The 23,448-nt window shown below is 42.0% G+C and overlaps 1 protein-coding gene across 10 annotated transcripts in view; it reads right to left on the bottom strand.

The window, feature by feature from the left end:
• Positions 1 to 23,448, bottom strand: part of raraa (retinoic acid receptor, alpha a) — a 590,811-nt gene that overhangs the window by 357,630 nt on the left and 209,733 nt on the right. For 2 of the 10 annotated variants that reach the window (XM_078224105.1, XM_078224113.1), the window contains exon 1: positions 8,173 to 8,288. The exons of 7 other annotated variants lie outside the window; for them this stretch is intronic. The gene's annotated coding sequence lies outside the window, so the exon portion shown is untranslated. Of the gene's footprint in view, positions 1 to 8,172; positions 8,289 to 23,448 lie in introns of those variants that run through there. One more of the 10 variants, XM_078224106.1, reaches the window with a different exon arrangement.

Genomic DNA, 23,448 nt, shown 5'->3' with positions numbered 1-23,448 from the left:
TCCAGTCATGATGCTGTCACTCACACTTCCAGGATATTCTCACAGTTTACCAGAGTCAACAAATAAACCACAGGTGTGTAAATGCAGAAGGGGATGTAATCCCTAATTGAGTGGTTCCTTGTGTTAACAAGTAGCGTGGCCAAGGGTGAACCATAAAGTTGAATCCTGCTCAGGACCATGAGTGGAGGTGAACAGAGGACAAAGAGTAGGAAGATCTAGGGGAAGTGTAGGGGAAACCACCATAGGCAGTTCTCACCTACGCCCTCGTGGTTAGTTAAATAACAGCAGTGCTGCAGAAGAGTCATACAGACTTGAAACTTTAACTCTGCTTCTCTCTCCACAGATGCTGCCAGACCTCTGAGTTTTTCAAGTATTTTCAGTTTTCATAATACCAGCAACAGATGGGACAAAATAATGAATTAATATGGGCAGCACGGTGGCACTGCCACCTCACAGCGCTTGGGACCCAGGTTCAATTCCGGCTACAGGTCTGTGTGAAGTTTGCACGTTCTCCCCATGTCTGCGTGGGTTTCCTCTGGGTGCTCTGTTTCCTCCCACAGTCCAAAGATGTGCAGGTTAGGTAGACTGGCTAAGCAAAATAGCCCCTTGGTGTGAGGTGTTGTTACAGAGATTACGTGGGTTACGTGAGGTTACGGGGATAGGGGCTGGGCAGGCTCAGTGGGCTGAATGGCCTCCTTCTGCACTGTAGGAATTCTATGATTCTATGAATTTGAGCGCAAAATAATGTATAGCTTGCTGGTCTTCTAAAGAGAGATGAGGGCAAATGAGTGGGGCAGAAAACACAAACATTGTTTTAAAATGGCATTTACGATAGTGCTGAAGATACTGAAGGTAAATACAGACAGAAGAGGTCGTTCAACACACTTAGGCTAACCTTCACAGGAATCTGATTCCCCTGTAGTAGCAGCTAACACCCTAATTGAGTGGTTCCAGAATTTTTGCTTCACCACTATTGAAGTTATTAATCACTCTTTACAAGTATTTTCTGAATTAGTCGTGAATTTGTCTTTTACCAGCGGGTACAGATCTACCCTCGTGTTGCAGTCACGATTTAATCTGAAATGGTGCTGCAGATTAACATCCTCTTTTCCACTTATTAGCTGCCTTGTGTTGTCATACTATCTATGCCACATAGAATAAGTATCATATACCATGCACACAAGGTTGTATAAGCTTATTCCACTTTCTTTTGGCCACCAATTTTATGAACAGAAGGCGTTTATATTCCAGTCACTACGGTATTGTACTGGACGAGTTCCAAACTTGATGGCATGAGACCTGATGACTCCAAGCAAAGAGCTGGAGTCATTCCAAGTAATAAAACTCACAGGTCTCATCATGATGTAAACACAAAACTGTACAGGATATATGCACACAAGTTTTGTTTATAAAAGAAGTCAGGATCAAGCATCCTTAATGCAAATCCAGCATTTCTTGATGGTTTGATATATTCCCTCTGCTGTGTGTGCAACTTGAAAATCTTTCTCAGCGCCACTCACATTATATTTTCCTCTGGTCACTAACTTAAACACAAAAACAATCAAGTTGGCGCAGGCAAAACCAACCGATCATGGACCTTTCCTTTTCTGTTCCAGCAGTTCCCAGGCTTGCTTCCCTTTGTAAAATGGATGAAAGGGAATATATTGCAACATGTTTTTTTTAAAAAACTTATTTTTATGCGCAGGGTAGGTGAGAGAAGGGATTGATGTCAATCAAAAGTGAATCTTGCACTGCATTCAAATAGAAACAAAGGACACGATTTGAAATCTCAACACCACTACGATTTGCTTAAAACACCGAGTGTACGGCACTGTTCAATAAGAATCCAAGAAGCTGCAGACAATTCATTGCAAACCTATCATTCTGTAAGCAAAATAGCAAAAATCGGCATTAAGTATATATTGCAGCTTTTATCATTTCTTATTCTTCATTTCAAAACACTGTATAAATGAATGAATCAAACTAATACTAAAATGCAAGGGCGTGATTCAGCAAGGTATTTAATATTTCAAATATGGTAGCATTTCCAAACATTTCAAATCCATTTTTTCTTGTACGTGACAGCAGCCATTAGTTGATTTAAGCAATCTGAAACGGCGGCTCTTAATTTCCATTTTAAAGGACAGATAAAGAAAAACACTCTCCAAAATACTAATTTAACAAATTATTACAGTAATATTTTTCAGGATATTTTAATCTGGTATTCTTGATTTGCCTAGTATCTATGCGTGGGGGGGGGGGGGGGGGGGCGGTGAGCGGGCAGGGGCAATGGCAATCGAGGAAAATTGCCCCTCTCCTTTTAAATTCACTCCTTAAACTTGAGCACATAACCAAGGCTGACGCGTCAGTACAGTACTGAGTGAGTGCTGCACTGCAAGAGGTGCCCATTTTAAATAGCCCTCTCTCAGATCAGCATAAAAAATTCCATGGCATTTTCTGAAGAACTGGCCAAGATTTATCCTTTAACCAACATAACACAATCGGATTATCTGGTTATGTATCACATGGTTGCTTGGGGGTTCATACTATGACTAAAGTATGTACATTTCCCTACATTGCAACAGCAATTACACTTCAAAAAGTCCTTAATTTGTTGCCAAGAGCTTTGGGCCTTCCTGATGAAGTAAAAGGCTCTATATAAATAGTAGTTCTTTCCCTTCCTTTGGCTTCACTGGAAGCCTTTCTCAAGTCCCATGAACCAACACATTTTTCTTTGTTTCAACTTACATAGTTATTTAATCCTAATGTTTTTTTTCTAAAATTAAAGGATGGTCAAGAAGTGTATAGCAAAATGGTTAATAAAAGTGTGTACCGTGGAAACACCAACACAACAATGGAATAACTCCCACGGCTACACTTCCTCACACCCTATTTTGCGCAAGGACCCCATTCCATTCTCCCAGTTTCTCCAGCTCTGTTGTAACTGTTCCAATGATGCTACCTTCCACAAAGGCGGTTCTGACAAGTCTCCCTTCTTCCTCAGCCAAGAATTCTTCCTTACCACCACTGTAGTTGACACAGCCCTCAGCCGTTTCCGACCCATTTCCTGCACATCTGCCCTTACTCATTCCCCTCCCTCCCAGAACCATGATTGGGTTCCACTTGTCCTTGCTTTCCACCTCAGTTTCCAACATAGTCAAAGGATAGATTGGCACGGTGGCACAGTGGTTAGCACTGCTGCCTCACAACGCCAGTGGCTCAGGTTCAATTCTAGCTTTGGGTCACTGTCTGTGCAGAGTTTGCACATTCTCCCCGTGTCTGCATGGGTTTCCTCCGGGTGCTCTGGTTTCCTCCCACAGACCAAAGATGTGCAGGTTAGGTGGACTGGCCATGCTAAATTCCCATTAGTGTCCCAAGATGTATAGGTTAGATTGATTTGCCATGGCAAATGTGTGGGATTACAAGGATAGGGTGAAGGAAAGGGCTTGGAAGAGGTACTCTGTCAGAGACAGCCGGTGCAGACTCAATGGGCGAAATGGCCTCCTTCTGCACTGTAGGGATTCTATGATTTATCCGTCGCCATTTCCACCAACTCCAGCATGATGCCACCACCAAACACATTTTTCCCTCACCTCCTGTCCGCATTCTGATGGGACTGTCCCCTCTGTAACCCTATCATCCCCAACACCTCATCTCCTTCCCAAGGCAGCTTTCCATGCAATCGGGGAAAGTGCAACACCTGCCTCTTTATCTCCTCCCTCCTCACCGTTCAAGGCCTCAAACATTCCTTCCCAGGTGAAGCAGCAATTTACTTGTACTTCTTTTAATTCAGTTTACTATATTCGCATCTCACAATGTGGTCTCCTGTACGCAGACTTTGCAGGACCCATTTGCTCAATCCACAGGCATGACATCGACCTCCCTGTTGCTTGCCACTTCAATTCACCCTCTGCATTCATGCTCCCATTTCTGTCCTCAACCTGATACAATGTTCTCAATGCAACCTGGAGCAATCTTCTGATTAGGCATTTTACAGACTTCTGGACTCAACACTGAGTTCCACAACATCAGACCTGAACTCTGTCCTCCATTTTAAATTAGTTTTCCTAAGTGTCATTGTATTTTTTGTCCTCATGTTTTTTGCTTCCAGACAGTTAGTCCCTGACTTCTTTTTCTGCTCAGTAAGAAGTCTCACAACACCAGGTTAAAGTCCAAACAGGTTTATTTGGTAGCAAGCGCCACTAACATTTTCTGCTAACATTATTATTCTGCTATTCTGCATGACCAATCAACCTAACCGCACATTAATGGGCCTCTCCCCAGCTCTGAAGAGTCATATTGGACTTTAAATGTCAACTCTGTTTCTCTCTCCCCAGATGCAGACAAACCTGCTGAGTTTTTCCAGCATTTTCTGCTTCTGTTCCAAATGAATTACACTGGCTCTGTTATGGTAACCACGGTGAATTTAACAATATAAGTTAACAATGATGTACTCAGGCCTGTTTCACATTAAATGAATGACAGAAATCCAGTTCCTCATCTTTGTGTAACACAATAAGCCATCTTGCATTGCTTAAATGCTGCAGACCGCAAATTATCAGATTTAACAAAGATGATTGGAATTTCAGAGAAACTCAATCTTCATTTGGATTTCTAAGTGCTACACTTTGATAAAGGAGAATCTTTACTAAAGGTGGTTTGCAAGTACTACACACTGGTTTGTCAGTCCTGTGAAAACCAGTAAGTAAAGCTGATGAGGGCAAACACTCAAGTCCCATCCTCCAGCAGAGGGTCAAGGTAGAACAGAATGACATAGGGCTGCAACACTGTACTCCTGACTGTCCAATCTACTAATTCCAGCAAGGAGCCGGTGAATTCCTACCAGAGTTTAAAGTATACATAAACTTGTGCAATATGTTTGGAAGGGAAATGATTTTCAATTTTTTTTTACTATTTCAAAGGAAATAGTATATTTGTATTTATATAGTAAATTTGTATATACTTTACAAATATATGCAATATATCACAAAAAATATTATTCTCTCCTAAATCCATCCAAGAATTTTTAAAATTCATTTCTGGGATATGGATGTCACTGGCTGGCCAGCATTCATTGCCCATCCCTCGTTGCCCTTGTTCAAAGGCAGGTGAGAGTCAACCACATTGTTGTGGCTCCGGAGTCACATGTAGGCCAGACCAGGTAAGGACAGCAGATTTGCTTCTCCCTGTCCTAAAGGACGTTAGTGAACCAGATGGGTTTTTCCGACAATCGACAATGGTTTCACGGTCATCAACAGATTCTTAATTCCAGATATTTTATAATTGAATTTGAATTCCACCATCTCCCATGGTGGGATTCGAACCTGGGTCCCCAGAATGTTAGCTGAGTTTCTGGATTAATAGTCTTGCGATAATACCACTATGCCATCTCCTCCCACATAAAGTAATGTTCATTTACATGTGCACAATCAAGACTATTGGGATCAAAATTAGCAGTCAGATCTCTGCTTTAAATCACTCTTTCTTGCAGCTCATTTCCAATCAGTCCTTCCTTGCTCATGTAATCATCAGGTTTCACCTAACTATTACTTCCCGATTTACCTTGCCTTTTCTAGTTTTATCTGTTCAACTCTGGTGTCCTGGATTATTGATTTATAGATCCATGTGCAGGATCCTCAAAGCAGAAAATCTGAAAGGATGGTTTCAAATAGTTCTAACCTGAGCACTCAAGACCTTAGGGCGCGATAACTTCAATTCAAGGCTGTTGGTTTCAGCAAGTACGCCTGTTGTCTTTGTGGCCATTTTATAACAATGCCACTTGAGCACACTGCCAAGTATGACACATCCTGATCCCTGATCTCCCTGATCGACAGTCCCAAGTAGAAATAACTGGGGAAGGTGGGCACCACTCATAGAATGGAATTGTGAGCTCAAGTCCCACAAGTTGCACTCAAGTCTAGGATCACTGGATAGCAATCAGAACCCAAACCCTATAAATAAAAATAAAGTTAAAGTTTATTTATTAGTCACAAGTAGGCTTACATTCACACTGCAATGAAGTTACTGTGAAAGTCCCCTAGTCGCCACACTCCAGCACCTGTTCAGGTACACTGAGGGAGAATTTAGCATGGCCAATGCACCAAACCTGCACATCTTTGGACTGTGGGAGGAAACCGGAGCACTTGGAGGAAACCCACGCAGAGACAGGGAGAACGTGCAAACTCCACACAGACAGTGACCCAAGCTGGGAATCGAACCTAGGTCCCTAGCACTGTGAGGCAGCAGTGCTAACCACTGTGCCGCCAAACACAAAACGTTGGAAATACTCATCACGGCAAGCAGTAACCGAGTTAACATTTAAGGTCGATGACCTTTCATCAGAACTGTAAACAGTTAGAGATGTGTAAGTCTGATGTACAGAGGCAGAGAAAAGAGAGCAAAAGGGGAATAAATAAATCAGTTGACTTGCACCAGCATTCTTTTTGTCATTTAATCTCTACTGTCTTCCACCCTATCGCAAGCATTTCCTTTTGCTGCTTGACCTGCTCAGTCTATCCATCATTTCCCATGTTCATTTCAGATTTTCACTATCTGCTGCATTTTACATTTGCAATAAAGCAAAATCTCTGCCCAATTTCCCCCTCCATAACAAAGCGATACTGAGATCATGGTACCCTAGTTGGCTGGCTGATGTTAGTCAACTGAGCACGGCACAGTGATCAATACCGTGCCATTGGGGGAGTCCTAACAGGGTACCAAAATTGGAAGAGACTGAACCAAAATGCATTTACACCATACAAGAGATATTGGCTCTGAAGAAAGGCCACAGTGACTTGGTCGATTAGTGGTATCACTGTTTTATTTTAAGCTTTGCATTATTCAGAATATACCAAACCAATGGACCAATGATTTTTCAGTCTCTAAGCTGGCACCATGCAGCAAGATCTTATAATTTCAGTGTAGTTGAATCACAAAACAACCTCAAACTGGTCACAAGCATTTCAATAATAATTTGGCAGCTTTATTTACCTTTTTTTTGCACTCAGACTGAAAGAATAACAAAACAACTACTGATTATCATAGAATGTACAGTGTAGGAGGCGGCCATTTGGCCCATCGAACCTGCACCGACAACAATCCCACCCAGGTCCCATCCCTGTAACCCCACATATTTACCCTCCTAATCTCCCTGGCACTAAGCGGCAATTTATCACAGCCAATCAACCTAACCTGCACATCTTCAGAGTGTGGAAGGAAACCACGGAGGAAACCCACGCAGACACGGGGAGAACGTGCAAACTCCACACAGACTGTCACCCGAGGTCAGAATTGAACCTCGAGTCCCTGGCGCTGTGAGGCAGCAGTGCTAACCACTGTGTCATCCCTTAAAACATACCAACACCTACAAACTCATTCAATGTCAAAGGTGGTGGGAAGTTGCTGGATATAAACAGCAGGCTGAAGACAGCAGCACGATTTTACAGTACTTACTACTGTTGCAAGCTGTCAAGTTGCAGGGTGAAGGTCTGCAGTACAATTTGGACCCTTTTGTGTTAATGACCGTGACTTTTGTACCCTGATTGTATGAACCCATAAAGAGCAATGAGAGGGAATCTTGTTGCTTGAGATTTACACGTGGCACCGAGCCCCATAGATTTTTTTGTATAACTGCCGTCAAGCTGCCGCCCAATAGCTTTTTCAGCTGTTGGGTTAGTCACTAAAACGGTCTCCAATGTCAATGTTTCCAAATGAGAAACTTTACAAAGAAAAACATATAAGGTTTCTTTATACTACATTGTCTCTTGCAAGGTAAACAGGTTACCTCTGGCACTGCCAGCAAGTCTCTGGACTGGGACATTTCTCTGTCAATCATTTCTGAATTTTTAAGAGCAACAAGCTCCCAATGTGTTTACACTAATTTAAGTCTAACATTACACGCAGACTGGAACAATTTAATAATTCAGCTCAAAAAAGCACCTTTGGACACTTACCCAATGTTCGAGAACATTATCTTAATGTCTTGGGGATTGGGAAGATTGCAACAAAAATCTTTTAGGTCTCACATGCTCCTACTTCTGCAACTATTCCTACAGAATCTCAAGGTTTTACTTTAGAAACTCCAGTTTTGTACAGTATCCAATGAGCTACGAGTCAGAGAGTTAAAATGGCACATTATGGGCAAAATTATACAAATAGAATGGAACAACTCACATTTCCATTGCACTTTCAACCAAAAAAACCCATCACGAGGCACTTCAAGAAGGCATATGGAAGAAATGAAGGCTTAAACAAAGATCATATTAAGAAGGATAGCCATCAGTTTGTTCAAAGTCATGGTCTTTAAGGAGAGAGAGAAGGAGGGATTTCCAGAGTTTATAGCCAATCAGCTGAAGGTACGGTTGTAAGGGAGGAACCAGCAGGAAATTCACAAGATGAGTCAGAGGAATATAGAATTGGGTGTGGAGCTGGGTGGGGGGTAGGGGAAATTGTGCAAGGCTGGAGGAGATAACACAAGAGATATAAACAAAAACAGAAAATGCTGGAGAAACGCAGCAGGTCTGACAGCATCTGTGGAGAGGGAATAGAGCTAATATTTAGAGTCTGGATGGCCCTTCATCAGAGCTAACATCAGGGCTAAAATTTGAGGTCTGGGAATCCATACAGATCAGCAAAGACAGGGGCGATGATTCAACTTGATGTGGGGCAGGATGTGGGTGAGCTGCAGTTTACAGAGTGCAGGATGGCAGGCTTGTCATGTCAGCACTGGGACTGTCAAGTATGGAGGCGACTGGAGCTCAAGACGGGATTCAGCAACAGTGGTAGGGGCTGGCAATGTCACAAAAGTGGAAACAGGTGAGGATATGGGGTTGGAAATGGATTTCTGTGTAATATTAGATGCTGAGATTGTGATCAGTTTGTTTCCACACAAAGTTCTAGTTGGGACGAGGGATGAAATTGGTTGCAAGGGTATGAAGCTTGTAGCAGAGTCAAAGGCGATAGCCAAGGCAACTGGGGAAAACTGTTACTCATCCAAGTTTGGATGTCAGATAAGAACCTGGCGACACAAAAGCAGTGAAGGGGTTGAAACAGGTAATGGAGAGGTAGAGTTACGTGCTATCAGCATATGATAAGAGCAAGAGGATAAGATATGAAGGAGTAGGACCTATCAAATGTGACAGTGGGAAAGTCTGTATAGAACCGGTAGAAATGGCAGAGGTACTCAATGAATACTTTGCTTCAGTATTCAAAGTGGAAAAAGGATCTTGGTAGTTGAAGTGCAGTGAGAAGATTGAGTATATGGACATTAGGAAAGAGGATGTGTTGGAGCTTTTGAAAAGCATCAAGCTAGATAAATCGCCGGGACCGGATGGGATATACCCCAGGTTACTGTGGGAGGCGAGGGAAGAAATTGCTGAGCCTCTGGCAATGATCTTTGCGTCATCAGTGGAGACGGGAGAGGTTCCAGAGGATTGGGGGTGTGGTTCCGTTATTCAAGAAAGGGAGAAGAGATAGCCCTGGAAATTATAGACTAGTGAGTCTAACCTCAGTGGTTGGTAAGTTGATGGAGAAGATCCCGAGAGGCAGGATTTATGAACATCTGGAGAGGAATAGTATGATCAGAAATAGCCAGCACGGCTTTGTCCAAGGCAGATCATGCCTCACTAGCCTAATTGAATTTTTTGAAGATGCAACTAGACACATAGACGAGGGAAGAGCGGTAGATGTAGTTTTATATGGATTTCAGCAAGGCATTTGATAAGGTGCCCCATTGTAAGGCACATTGAGAAAGTGAAGGGGCATGGGATACAAGGGGACATTGCTTTGTAGCTTGCCCACAGAAAGCAAAGAGTGGTTGTAGATGGGTCTTTTTCACCATGGAGGTCGGTCACCAGTGGAGTGCCCCAGGGATCTGTTCTGGAACCCTTGCTCTTTGTGATTTTTATAAATGACCTGGATGAGGAAGTGGAAGGATGGGTTGGCAAGTTTGCTGATGACACAAAGGTTGGTGGGGTTGTGGATAGTGTAGAGGGATGTCAGCAGTTGCAATGAGACATAGATAAGATGCAAGACTGGGCGGAGAAGTGGCAGATGGACTTCAACCCAGATAAGTGTGTGGTGGTTCATTTTGGCAGGTTGAATAGGTGAAAGAATATAATATTAAGGGTAAGACGCTTGGCAGTGTGGAAGATCAGAAGGATCTTGGGGTCCGGGTTCATAGGACGCTCAAAGCAGCGTCGCAGGTGGAGGCTGTGGTTAAGAAGGCATATGGAATACTGGCCTTCATCAATAGAGGAATTGAGTTTAGAAATTGTGAGATAATGCTGCAGCTGTATAGGACCCTGGTCAGACCCCACCTGGAGTACTGTGCCTAGTTCTGGTTGCCTCATTACAGAAAGGATGTGGAAGCCATAGAAAGGGTGCAGAGGAGATTTACAAGGATGTTGCCTGGATTAGATGGCATGCCTTATGAGGATAGGTTGAGAGGCGAAGGATGAGAGGTGACCTGATAGAGGTGTATAAGATGTTGAGGGGTATTGATAGAGTGGATTCTCAGAGGCTTTTACCCAGGGCTGAAATGGTTGCCACAAGAGGTTACAGGTTTAGGGTGCTGGGGAGTAGGTACAGAGGAGATGTTAGGGGTAAGTTTTTCATTCAGAGGGTGGTGGATTCGGCTGCGGGTAGTGGTGGTGGAGGCGGATTCGATAGGGTCTTTTAAGAGACTTTTGGATAAGTTCATGGAAGTTAGTAAGATAGAGGGTTATAGGTAAGCCTAGTAGGTGGGGACATGTTCGGCGTAACTTGTGGGCCGAAGGGCCTGTTTGTGCTGTAGCTTTTCTATGTTCTATGATGGCAACAGAAACGAAATAGGACGTATTATAAGATAGGGTGCCATTCCACTGTATATGTTTCACACTTAGGTCAAAGACTGATTTTACCTCCATTTTTGCTGAAAATTAGGGGACTTAAAGAAGTCAGGAATGGTCAGATTAATCATTCTCAACCACACAACACACTATTCTGATATTTATAATTAAGATCACTCTGAGCTCTCAAACAAAACTGTATAATTTAATCTTTGGGGTCATTCCTTTGGTCCTTCCTAATTGGCTCTGGTCCTCTGCCGGCCAGAATTTGTACATTTGCAATCTACCCACTTGTGGCACTTTGAAAAGGGTTAATTTTGCATCAGTTTTAGTTTTGCTAATTTCAATTTTGTTATTTCAGCATAACTAAAACCCATGTATACGTTTCATTTCCCCATTAACAACACTCGTAGCATTGTAATGACACTGTTGGTATGTTTTTCTGGTAATTCTTGTGGGTGTCAAAACTACAAGGCACAAAATTGCCCTCATCTCCCTAATCATTTGGCACCTGTATTTTTTTCTATTATACTCCACATGCCTACCTGTGCCCACCCTTGTCTGACCTTGGGTGGCAACTCCAGTAATAATTTTTCTCATATTTACGCCAAATTGCTCAACTAAATTTGAAAAGGGGAAGTGATCTACAGTGGTGGTGTAATGACATCCTGGGTATGACATCAGATCTTGTAAGTTCCCAGAACTTATTTGCTCAGCACTGAGCCAAGGTATTATGATAGTTTATGATTGAATAGATCAAGTGGAATTGCCAGTCCAAAGGCACTCTATCGATGGCCTTGGGAAAAGACAGCCAATATGACAGCAATAGTTCAAGGTTATCATGCGACAAGCATAACCCATTACGTTTGAGGAACTATTCCTTCCTTTTCTGTGCAAGATGGTTCTCATGACTACCTAAGAAGTGGAACTTAGAAAGAGTCAAGATTTACAGTTATATAACTTTTTGCCAGTGAACAGAATGACTATATTGCAGTCTCTTTGTGTAGAAGCCTTTTTTAAAATTAATCTCTACAATAAGAAGTCTCACAACACCAGGTTAAAGTCCAACAGGTTTATTTCAAAATACGAGCTTTCGGAGCGCTACTCCTTCATCAGGTGAGTGGACCTGATGAAGGAGCAGCACTCCGAAAGCTCGTGATTCCAAATAAACACGTTGGACTTTAACCTGGAGTTGTGAGACTTCTTACTGTGCCCACCCCAATCCAACGCCAGCATCTCCACATCATATTAATCTGTAGGATGTGAATACTGCTAGTAAGGTCAGCATGTATTGCCAATTCCAAATTGCTCGAAAAGATGATGGTGAGCTTCCCTTCTTTAACTAACCCTGTGGGGTGGGTGCACCTACACTGATATAGGGTGGGGGAGTTCCTGGATTCTGATGCAGCAACATTGAATGAACCGTGAAGTGATTTAAAGGGGAACTTGCAAGTGGCATTGTTCCCGTGTGTCCTCTGCCTTTGGTCTTCTAGACAGTTGAGACCAAGGGTTTTGAAGGTTTTGGCGTAGAGCCATGGCGAGTTGCTTGCTACTAGTGGCGGGGTGACTGTTTAACCTACTGGTGAATGGGTGTCAGTGAAGTGGGCTGCTTTGTTCTGGATGGTGTAAAGCTTCTTGAGTGTTTTTGGAACTGCAATCATCCAGGCAAAAGTCCATAGTGTTCCATCACACTCTGTAAAAGGTGGACAAAGTTGGGAAGTCATGCCTCTGACCTGCTCTTTTAGCCACAGTATTTATGTGGCTGGTCCAGTTAAGTTTCTGGTCAATTATGATCCCTCAGGATGTTGATGATGGGAATGCAGCAATGGTAAGCCATTGATTGGCAAATGGTTAGACTCTCCTTTTGGAGATGGTCACTGCCTGGCACTTGTGTGGCATGAAAATTACTTGCCACCTATCAGCCCTAGCTTGAATGCTGTCCAGGTCTTGTTGCATGTGGGTACAGACTAATTTGGTATCTGAGGAGTCAGGAATTATACTGAACACTGAAATAATTAGCCAACAACTGCACTTCTGATCTTTTGTTTGAGGGAAGGTCATTGATGAAGCAGCTGAGAATGATTAGTACCATGAGGATAGTACCATGAGGAACCCCTGAAACAGTGCCATGGGGCTGAGATGTTTGGCCTTCAATAACCATCTTTCTTTGGGCAAGGTATGACTCCAACAATGGAGAGTTTTCCCCAATTCCCATTGATGTCAATTTTGCCATGGCTCCTTGATGCCATGCTCAGTCAAATGTTGACTTGATGTGTAACTAAGGCTTAAAGGAATGGCTTCTGATCAAAGTTTAAATGTCATTAAAAAATGCAGCTACTTTACACAAGCAACTATTAAATGTGAGTTTCACTGTATTTAATCTACTGCACCCAAGGTACTGTGATACATAAAACCATGATAATCGATGTGTGCGGTCCCTAAAGCTGTTGATTGTCACAAGTTGAATATGATCGCAGTCAGAAGAATTTATCACTGGTCCTGACATAGTATTCCCACAGGTGCACCTTTGATCTTTTTCCCATCACAAATGCTGGTAGCAGCAGTGTCCTCTCCCTGCTTTTCTCAGTAAGATCAAGTGATTTGCTGGCACATTTTCTCCGTTTAAGGTCTGAATTTCTGGCAGAAGTGATATGGTTCAGTCATGTGAAGAGTGCCAAACATCATAATCCTTGTGTTTATTGCTGGCCATTCCACCTTGAATTAATAGATAAACTGAAATTTATAGTCCTTTGTGTATAACAAATAGGCCCAGACATGTGGCTTATTGCTTCAGTCTAAGGTATCATAACATAATAATTCACTACATTGATGTGAAACAATACACTTCCTTTTACCTAAGCTGTTTGTCTCCAGGTAAGACAGCATAGTGATGATCTATGCAGCTAAAATCAGGAAAAATGTCAAGGCTTGTAGTCACATAACTTTGGGTTAGTATACAGAGTGCGCCTAATCTCAAAAGTCTCATTTATGTGACATTTGGGTGGGTGTTCATTTCATCTCCCTCATTCGCTTTTACCACTTCTAGCCATTTTGTATCCCAATGCCCTCTCTTTATCAATGCTCCCTTCCCCATTTTTCTGCTACCAACATTCCTGATTTCTCCTGAAATGGGTTTTGGCACTCCTGTGAGTTCCCTCACTTTGTTGTTAAGGGTGCAACGCAGTGTGGCTAACATTACAGAGACTCTCACAGCTACCCGAGTTGAGTCTATGCTGTAGTAAGTCAGAGCAATGTGGAAAGGCAAACATGGTTGCAGGTCATCTTGTAGTGGTTGACATGCTGGTTAGGTGCATTGGCCATGTTAAATTCTCCCTCAGTGTACCCAAACAGGCGCCGGAGTGTGGCAACTAGGGGCTTTTCACAGTAACTTCATTGTAGTGTTAATGTAAGCCTACTTGTGACACTAATAAATAAACTTTAAACAGTCTGTTTTACTGCCTCACACTTGCACATTTCCTCAATAAAGGTCATTATATATGTTTCCTGCTTCTTCTACGGAAGGAGGCAATAGCTGGTGGGTTGCATCCTGCTTAAAGGAAGTTTGGCACCTTTGGTTTGTTGTGCACTGCTCATTCTCCATGATAATGGCATACACGGGTATTTCAGTAGGTAATACAATAATTGCTCATAAGAAGCCCTCATTGTGGGATGGGATTTGAAAATCTTCTATCCTGTTGGAAAGTCTGTGCAAAGAGCGCTTACCAGCTGGACAAAGCGCTAGTCAAATCCATCAGACTCTTCATGTTCAAAAAAATCCTCACTGTTGCCCAACTCAGCTGTCCTTATAACAGCTGGGTCTTACAAACCACAGTCTAAGTTACCTCAGTGCACTGTAAATGTAAATGAAGGCATTTGGGATTTAGCAAGCAAATTAGAAGAATGTCAGAAAAAAAACCCAGAGGAGTCAGGGAAGGAATAGCAGGAGAATTAATGTAAATATCTATCCACTAACTTGCCCCTTCACAAATATTTACTTGCCCCAATAATGTACTAGTAAAATGCTGAAAGTGGCAACGAAATTCACCTGCATTTTCTTTCACCCATTCCAACCCGAAAATGTTTTTATTTCTAATGAACAGCAGGAGCGAGCTGTTTAATTTACAGATACTGTACACAGAAGAGCTCTGCAGCTTTTGATTGACAAAAGGAATGAAGATGTTGTCAATGCCACCATTCACTCAGCTGCCGCGAAAAATTGCACACAATAAAATCCATTCGGCTCCGGGCTCACATTTCTGTTACATGAGAAAGTTTTCTGTTCTGCTGTCAGAACCTATCACAGTCGGTTTTGTGTTACACAAAAGATTATCATCAAGAGGCTTGTGATGTGAGAATGAGAAATGAAAAAGGAGCACATTGTTTATTAATTTGAAAATGTGAGGCTGAGGCTGATATAGTTTTCTCATTTTCTCCTTCACCTTTAACACACATTTTATCCATTATTGCCACACAAGGAAGGGGGTATGCGTGACAACAATTATAAATCATCTAAGATTTTAAACAGGTAACTGAATATTGCAAATAGTTTGTGTGTAAACTTCAAATGGTTCAAAAATTCTTCACTCCATTTTGAAGTTATTTTTTCCTCTCAATTCTTACAAGGAGTGACATGGAGCCTACCAATAGTTCTCTTTCATGCCGGCCATCATAAAGTTTATAACATTAATCTCGGGTGGCATTCCTGTATTCATTTTTGTCTCCTTCCAAGTCGGGAATTGCTCACGGCCTCCCAAACAAAGTAGGAATCCAATGGATGGTCAGTTACGGTTGTAATCTTATCCGAGAATGGCACAGAATATGTTTTGGCACTTTGCCCTTATTGGAGATTCTTCATCCAAGTGTGTGAACAGTTTATTGCCAGGCAATTTGGACAGTGATGCCAATACTAGTTCAGCCCCAACATCTACAGCAGTGCACTTCCAACAAGGACTTCAGGATAGTACTTGGAATTGTAACTCTGGGGTTTCTCTCTCGCCGAATCCATGGTTAGAAAGGCTAACCGTGCTTCCCTTTGGTCAACTCAGCACAAATCAAATCTTGGACTGTGCAACAGGACCCCATTCATGTACACTCCGATATCGAGGGGGAGAAGGTGACAATTGCCCCTGTTGCAACATTTAACATGGGCTATTTACATCTGACATCAACCACATATCATTAATAACCAACATGTCCACATCATATACAAATTGTTGAGACTCCGAAGGAAAACCTTTGTACGTTGTCCTGCCCAAACGTCACTACCAGATTCTGGTAAATGTGGCCCATCTGAAGCTTTTTTCATGCTTCAAGCATCTTGGTTCCCTGCAATATATCTGCTTGTCGGCTAACATCAACCTGGCCAAAAATGTTCCTGCTGCCATCTCCCATCCAGTGAAATAAGGAACTTTAGATTCTCTCCACAGCTCGCAAGAGCACAAGGGTGGAACCATTGAAGGTATTCCAACCACAACCACAATAAATAATGCTATGCCAAGCTTTTCTCTGCAGTTAGATCATTGAGTATGAGAGATCAGGGGCAAGTAGCACAAGCCAAAAATGCACATTGTCTGTGCAAACCATGGATTGTTGAGACAGAGAGAGGGAGGGAAGAAATATTGGTCCAGGACAATCTCAATCTGACCACTGTGCAGAAACAGATGGCCAACCATTCAATAAAGGATAAGAAGAAAATGAGGTCGTTACTGTGGGTCTCTTTTGCTTTTTCTATCGGGGAAGACAAATTGCCAATGCAAGGTGCCTAAAAGCGTAAGTGTATGGTACAAAGAAATTTCACAAAGGGAAAAAGAACATCAAATTAAAATAGAAGGAAATAAATTAGTTTAGCTCCTGAACAGGATTTGGAACTGGTTTATGTTCATCAAATATGGCACTCAAAACAGATTTCAATCAAGTGTTGGCATTTTTAGACCCAGCAAAACAATCTTCTAAAAGGTAGCTTAAACTGGTTCCTCAATTGAGAGGGGGCTGGAAACAGCATATGCATGTCGGTTGTTGTGTGATGTATCACATATTGTTAGACCTAAGAGCAAGCGTAACTTAATCCTGCTTTTCAACATCCTTTCAGATCCAGCATTTTTAAAAATTCATTCACGGGATATGGGTGGGATGACCTGCAAAGGATGCAACTGAGTGAAAAACTCTCACTCTGTCAGTTACAACAGTTGAGGTTTTGTTAAAAATACACTTCAACTTAATATGTGATCAATTTCTAAAAACAAAGCATTCACATTCTTTTTTGTGCGACCGTCTTTGGTTCCTCTGTTCAATGAACCAATAAAAGATGGACAGCATGTGTCCTTCAATAAGAAGCCAATATTACTCTGTGAATGGGTACAAGATATCAGTGACGTAGAAAGTGCCTTGCCTTTGCGCAGCAGCCTTCCTTAACACCACAACTAAAATTAAGTCTTTGCACAGGAGAAGTGACATGGACCAGCCTTGGTCCGGCAGTGGCATTTGGTGCCACTTGGTCAAACAATGTTACTACTTTTATCACCCCAAAAAAAGCAGAGTTGTCTTTGATTTAATTGATTTGTTATCGTCATTGGGATACAGCTTCTTGTGCGGTATACAGACAAAACATACCGTTCATAGAGTACATAGGGGAGGAGAAAAGGAGAGGGTGCAGAATACAATACTACAGTCACAGCTAGGGTGTAGCGAAATATCAACTTAATATATGCTAGGTCCATTCAAAAGTCTGACGGCAGCAGGAAGAAGCTGTTCTTGAGTTTTGGAAATTAGAAGGCCTGAAACAAAAAGGACTAATGATTTTACTGAACTGTATCTGTTTCATAGTTTGCTTGTTGATTGAACTACAGAAAGATATGAAATTTGACTGATTGTGCATAAAAGTGAACCATAAAGCAAGTTTCAATATAGGTTAATGCTGCCCTTGAGACATTTTGTAGAAACCTTTATACAGGGTAATGCTGATAAATGGGCCTCACAGTGAGAATAATACTTCTGCTATTAACCTAAATACAGTGTCTGCTGTAATGCAAGTATGAAGTTTATACAGAAGAATGTCACTCACACTCTACTAAAGCTGTTCTTATGCTGATTTAGGATGGATTATGGGGAAACAGGTGTTCATGCGCTAGGCATTTACACTTACTATATCTGGCACTCAGAGCCAGCCAGCAAAGTCAAAGACAAAAACACTAAGTTTCAGTTGTCTGCTACCAGAATAAGTGACCCAAAGTTTTATACTGTCCAAGACCTCTGATACCAGCGAAGCATAAGGACAAGCAACCAGGGTAGTTGCCTATGGGACGGCACTAGGCCAACTTAGCTCATAGCTCCAGCGGAGTGGAAAACAGGCATGTGCCCACCCACACGTTAGCCTCTGCCCGAGGCCCCCACCGACACTGTCGCCAGCATCAAAATACCCAGCAGTAACCCCAAAGTAGATTTCCCGGATTTTCTAAGGTTGGTTACTGGGAAGAGCCAAGAAAATGTCATTGAAACTTGAAGCCATAACAGTGAAACTCTACAGTTTTCCTAATCACACTGTTGACAATGACAGCATGGAACTGAACAATGCAAACTAAGATGATCCCAAACAGATTACATTTGCAAAGTATAATTGGTTTTAGCATCTCTGGACTAGGGAAGGAAACCAGCAAGTATTCCCACTCCTGATTACCATTCATTGAATCCTTCTGGAAAGTTTCAATATGTGGAGATGTCAGACATGGACAGGATTGGGCCATGTTGTAATGTCCAAAGCTCACCATTTAAGTTCACACATGTAGAAGGGGTCTTAGGTGAGATAATAGAGGTCAATTGTCACTCCTGAAGTAGGATTTATTTTTTATTCGTTTGCAGGATGTGGGCGTCTTGGCCAGGCCAGCATTTACTGCCCACCCCAATTGCCCTCAACAAGGTGGCGGCGAGCTGCCTTTGTGAACCGCTGCAATCCCTGTGGTGTAGATACACCCACGATGCTGTTAGGGAGGGGGTTCCATGACTTTGACTCTGCCACAGTGAAGGAAGAGCAATATATTTCCAAATTAGGATGGTGAGTGACTTGGAGGGGAACTTTCAGGTGGTGGCATACCCCGCGTGTTTGCTGACCTTGTCCTTCTAGATGGTAGTGGGTTGGAAGGTACTGTCCAAGGAGCCTTGGAAGTTCTTGCAGTGCATCTTGCAGATTATACACACAGCTGCCAATGTGCGCAATGGTGAAGGGAGTGAATGATTGTGAAAGGAGAGCCAATCAAAAGTGTTGCTCTGTCCTGGATGGTGTTGAGCTTCTTGAATGTTGTTGGAGCTGCACCCATCCAGGCAAGTGGAGAGTATTCCATCACACTCCTGACTTGTAGATGTTAGACAAGCTTTGAGGAGTCATGAGGTGGGTTGCTCGCCATTTATGAATTAATTGTGAATCAATGCTTTTATGAGGGGGAAGCAGTGAAAATTATTCATGTAAAAGTCTGCCTGAAATCAATAATTGACTCAACAACAAACTTAAAATTCACACAATTGATGAATTGCCTCATCAAGTACAATATTCTGATGTTCAAAATCTTAAACTTTCCAACTTGAGTCTGAAAAAAATGAAACTGATCTCTATCAAATAAGTCAACTAGAACTCAACAGTGTATGACGTGACTGGAATCCATTGAGAACATGGAAAGAAACATCAACTTACTATTAAAAACGATGGTACTAACCTATTTGTCCTTTTTATAAGGGACCTACTATTGGTTAAAACCTTGAAAATTGGTCATTTGTACTTTAGATTGTGGGAATTTCCCATCGTGGCTATGTCAGTGGAACAGGAAAGAGTTCACTTTTTAAAAAGTGATCATTTCCATTTAGACTGACATCAGAGATCCGATAACAGATTGTGGTGAAGAAGCAAGTTTCAGTACACCTACATGTCTAATTCCAAATGCAAGCAACATTCTCCCATTTTCACATGAAAACAATAAGGCATCTACCCCAAAATGACAATTTATTTCCCGTCAAAGTGAATCTTATTCTCCACTGTAATAGATATCGTGATCAAAGTACATTTTTAATATGAGCTAAAAAAAAGTCTGGGTAAGTTGCTGATGGATGCTTTGATGGTGAATTGATGCTTTTATATTAACTAGTTGTCACGTGACTGAAAGTTTCTTTTCTGGCTTCTGACTGCCTTTGAAGTGATGTAAAGCTTTGAGCTTGGCTCAATACCACATTGCTTTAAGGTGAGAATTTCAAACTGCACAGATACTATAAACAATGCTATGTGTGGCATGTAAATTTAGCTTTCTTGCATCTACAATGAAAAAAGAATTGATATCCATGCAAATGCATGCATGTGTGAAATAAAACATGTAACACACAGCTTGAACCCTGGTGAAATGAGACTAACACTGAGGTGGGTGATACTTCAATATGGAGAGAATAAAATATTCAGCCACCCTCAGCCCCATGTCCGCAAGTGTCTCTTTCTACTTGGGTATACCAATTAATTAACAACCAATGTAACAAAAAAATTTCAAAGAACTTAAACAAAAATTTACCAAATTAAATTATTATATTCCTGGGACTGATGATGCACTCCAGCTCTTGCAGAAACATACTGATTATGGGCGGTAAGAGAACACATACATTCAGTTCGTGACATTTGTATGCTCAATACCTATTGTGGAGTTCAAACACACAACCTTCTGAGTCACAGGGAAGAGTGCTATCCACTGAGCTAAATGGTGGCACAGTGGTTAGCACTGCTGCCTCACAGCACCAGTGACCCGGGTTCAATTCTGGCCTCTGGTCACTGTCTGTGTGGAGTTTGCACATTCTCCCCGTGTCTGCACGGGTTTTCTCCAGGTGCTCCGATTTCCTTCCACAGTCCAAAGATGTGTGGGTTAGGTTGACTGACCATGCTAAATTGACCCTAGTGTCAGGGGGGATTAGCACGGTGAATATGTCGGGTTACGGGAATAGGGCCTGGGTGGGATTGTGGTTGGTGCAGACCCGATGGGCCAAATGGCCTCCTTCTGGACTGTAGGGATTGTATGTATGGTTGCAAAATGTAGATCTCAGTATGTGCACAAGTAGTTAGCCAATAACATCCCACACCACCCCACATCCTGTATACATGACCTTAATCTACACAATTAACAACTGACTGGCATCCAGTGAGTCCCATTGAAGTTCTGATCTCCAAAATCCAAATGGTGATGTAATTAATGAATCTGGATATAATAGCCAGTCTGCTGACTTTCACTATCCATTCCCCTGCCATTCTAATAGAAATTGCTTGTGAGAGATGGAGGAGGACACATATGCCCACAGAGGAATATGTCAAAGGTCCTTCTTCCAGGAAAGGGGGATTAATCAAACAAAACTGGATGGAACGCAGGAACAAGAAAAGGCCATTCAGCACCTCAAGTACATTCCACCATTCAAATAGTTTATGGCTGATCTGTACCTCAACTCCATTCATTTGCCTTTGATCCATATTTCTTATCACCCTTACCTAATAAAAATCTTTCAATCTCCAAAAATTTCAATTGGCCTAGCACATGCAGCCATTTGAGAGAGGGCGATGGGAACAATGTTATGTTCTGCTTACCTACAGTTAACAATAGTCATGCGAACCTTAACTTCAGTTTTGTATAAAGTGGTTGATAGAAGATCAACTTATATTCCTCAATAAACTTTTCCCTTGTTCCTTTCTTCAATGGAAAAGGGAATTGGGCAAGGTGTGGAACAGGTGGCCAATGTGCTATTAGCCGTTTCACTCACATGATGAGAGCAAAAGTTCCTGTGGCCATCTCTCCACCCATTCTTATTTTGATTTCTCTCTTCCATGGGGTGGCATGGTGGCGCCATGGTTAGCACTGCTGCCTCACAGCGCCAAGGACCCGGGTTCGATTCCTAGCTTTAGTCACTGTCTGTGTGGAGTCTGCACGTTCTCCCCATGTCTGTGTGGGTTTCCTCCCACAGTCCGAAAGACTTGCTGGTTAGGCGCACTGGCCACACTAAATTCTCCCTGAGTGTACCCACACAGACGCCGGAGTGTGGAGACCAGGGGATTTTCACAGTAACTTCTTTGCAGTGTTAATGTAAGCCTACTTATGACACTAATAAATAAATTTTAAAACAACACTCTTTTTGGATACCCTCAGGGCTTTCCCCAAGTATAAATTGACTAGCCACCAGGTTCCCGCTAATCATGATTCATAAGAATGGGCACATCTGTGAGAGGTGTGAAGCAACTGATCTTTTTATTTCCCTTTTCTCTCTATGACGAAGGGCCTCTAGCTGCTGTCTCTCCAAGACGTCCGACTGAAATCCTGGACTTACCATCTGTCAGAGAATTATTAAGGCATGATTTGCATCCAATTACGCATTCAGAATTTACATTAACGCCATAAAGCGGAGTTTGTTGGTACTAAGCCCTATCAGTGTGAAAATATTACAAATGGCTCCATCCTTCCCTTGCAAATTCAAATTCCAGTTGCGTCAGAAAGTTGTGCCTTCAAGCCTCGCTACAGATTTTGAATATATAATCTAGACTGACACTTCAGTACACTAAGGGAACGCTGTATTATTAGAGATGCTATCTTTATGATGACAGATTAAATCAAGCTTCGTCTGCACCTCCCTCTCCTCCCACCTTTCCCATTTTAATTGCAGCACCATTGGTTGCTGTGACTTCAGCTGCCCTAGCCCTGAAATTCCCTTCCTGAAACTTTCCTACTTCCTACCTCTTGCCTTCTTTAAAATGGTCCTTAAGGCTGACCTCTCTGGCCAAATTGCCTTAGTGTCATCTTATATGACTGGACATCAAATTTTGACTGATTACTGCTCCTGCAAAGTGTCTCGAGTCATTTTACTGCCATATAACTGAAAGTTGTTGCTGCTTTCAAATGACTTTATAAATATGAATGGCACTATTTTGCAGAAAAAGAAGCAATTTCTCCTGGTGTTCTGGCCATCGACCATTTATCTTGCGCCTATCTGGCAATTTGCATACAAGGTACCACGTTCATGTTTGCGTCCAAAACTACGACTAGTTTTTAAGAGAAATTGATTGGCTATGAAGCACTTTGGAAGCATCAAGAAAGTGACAGGTGCTATATAAATGCAAGCTCTTTTTTTCTTTATTATTCTGCAGTGTGTGTAAGAAATAAATCAGTGAAGGTGCTCACAGGCTGTTTTCTGCTACTTAGTCTATGCAGCCAGTCGATTTTGCATGTCAGATTCAAAAGGACAATCGGCATAAATTTTTTCCAAGAATGATCTGAAAACTACATGAACCGTGAAATAAAAAATAAGATCTGCAAAGTCCCATGGTCCAATCCAAGAAACGCTGTAGCACAGGCGAACGTAAGAGCAAGAGAGAGTTGTCACAATCTCCAGAGAGATCGATTACTGTTAAAAAGGTATTTGAATTTCAGTAACTGACTGAAAGGATCGCATGACAAGATTTTAGACTTCTACTATGACAAACAAAATAAAAGCAACATTGACTAAGCACTATTTTTGTAGGCACCTTATTCTCTAACTGGAGAAAAGTTTCCCCGATAAATTTTTAAAACAATCAAATGTCTTCTGCTACTATTATAAGAACATAAGAACTAGGAGCAGGAGTAGG

Source organism: Mustelus asterias, chromosome 11, assembly GCF_964213995.1.
Source record: "Mustelus asterias chromosome 11, sMusAst1.hap1.1, whole genome shotgun sequence".
In the NCBI taxonomy this organism is placed as follows: Eukaryota; Metazoa; Chordata; class Chondrichthyes; order Carcharhiniformes; family Triakidae; genus Mustelus; species Mustelus asterias.
This window is presented reverse-complemented; position numbering and strand designations above follow the sequence as displayed.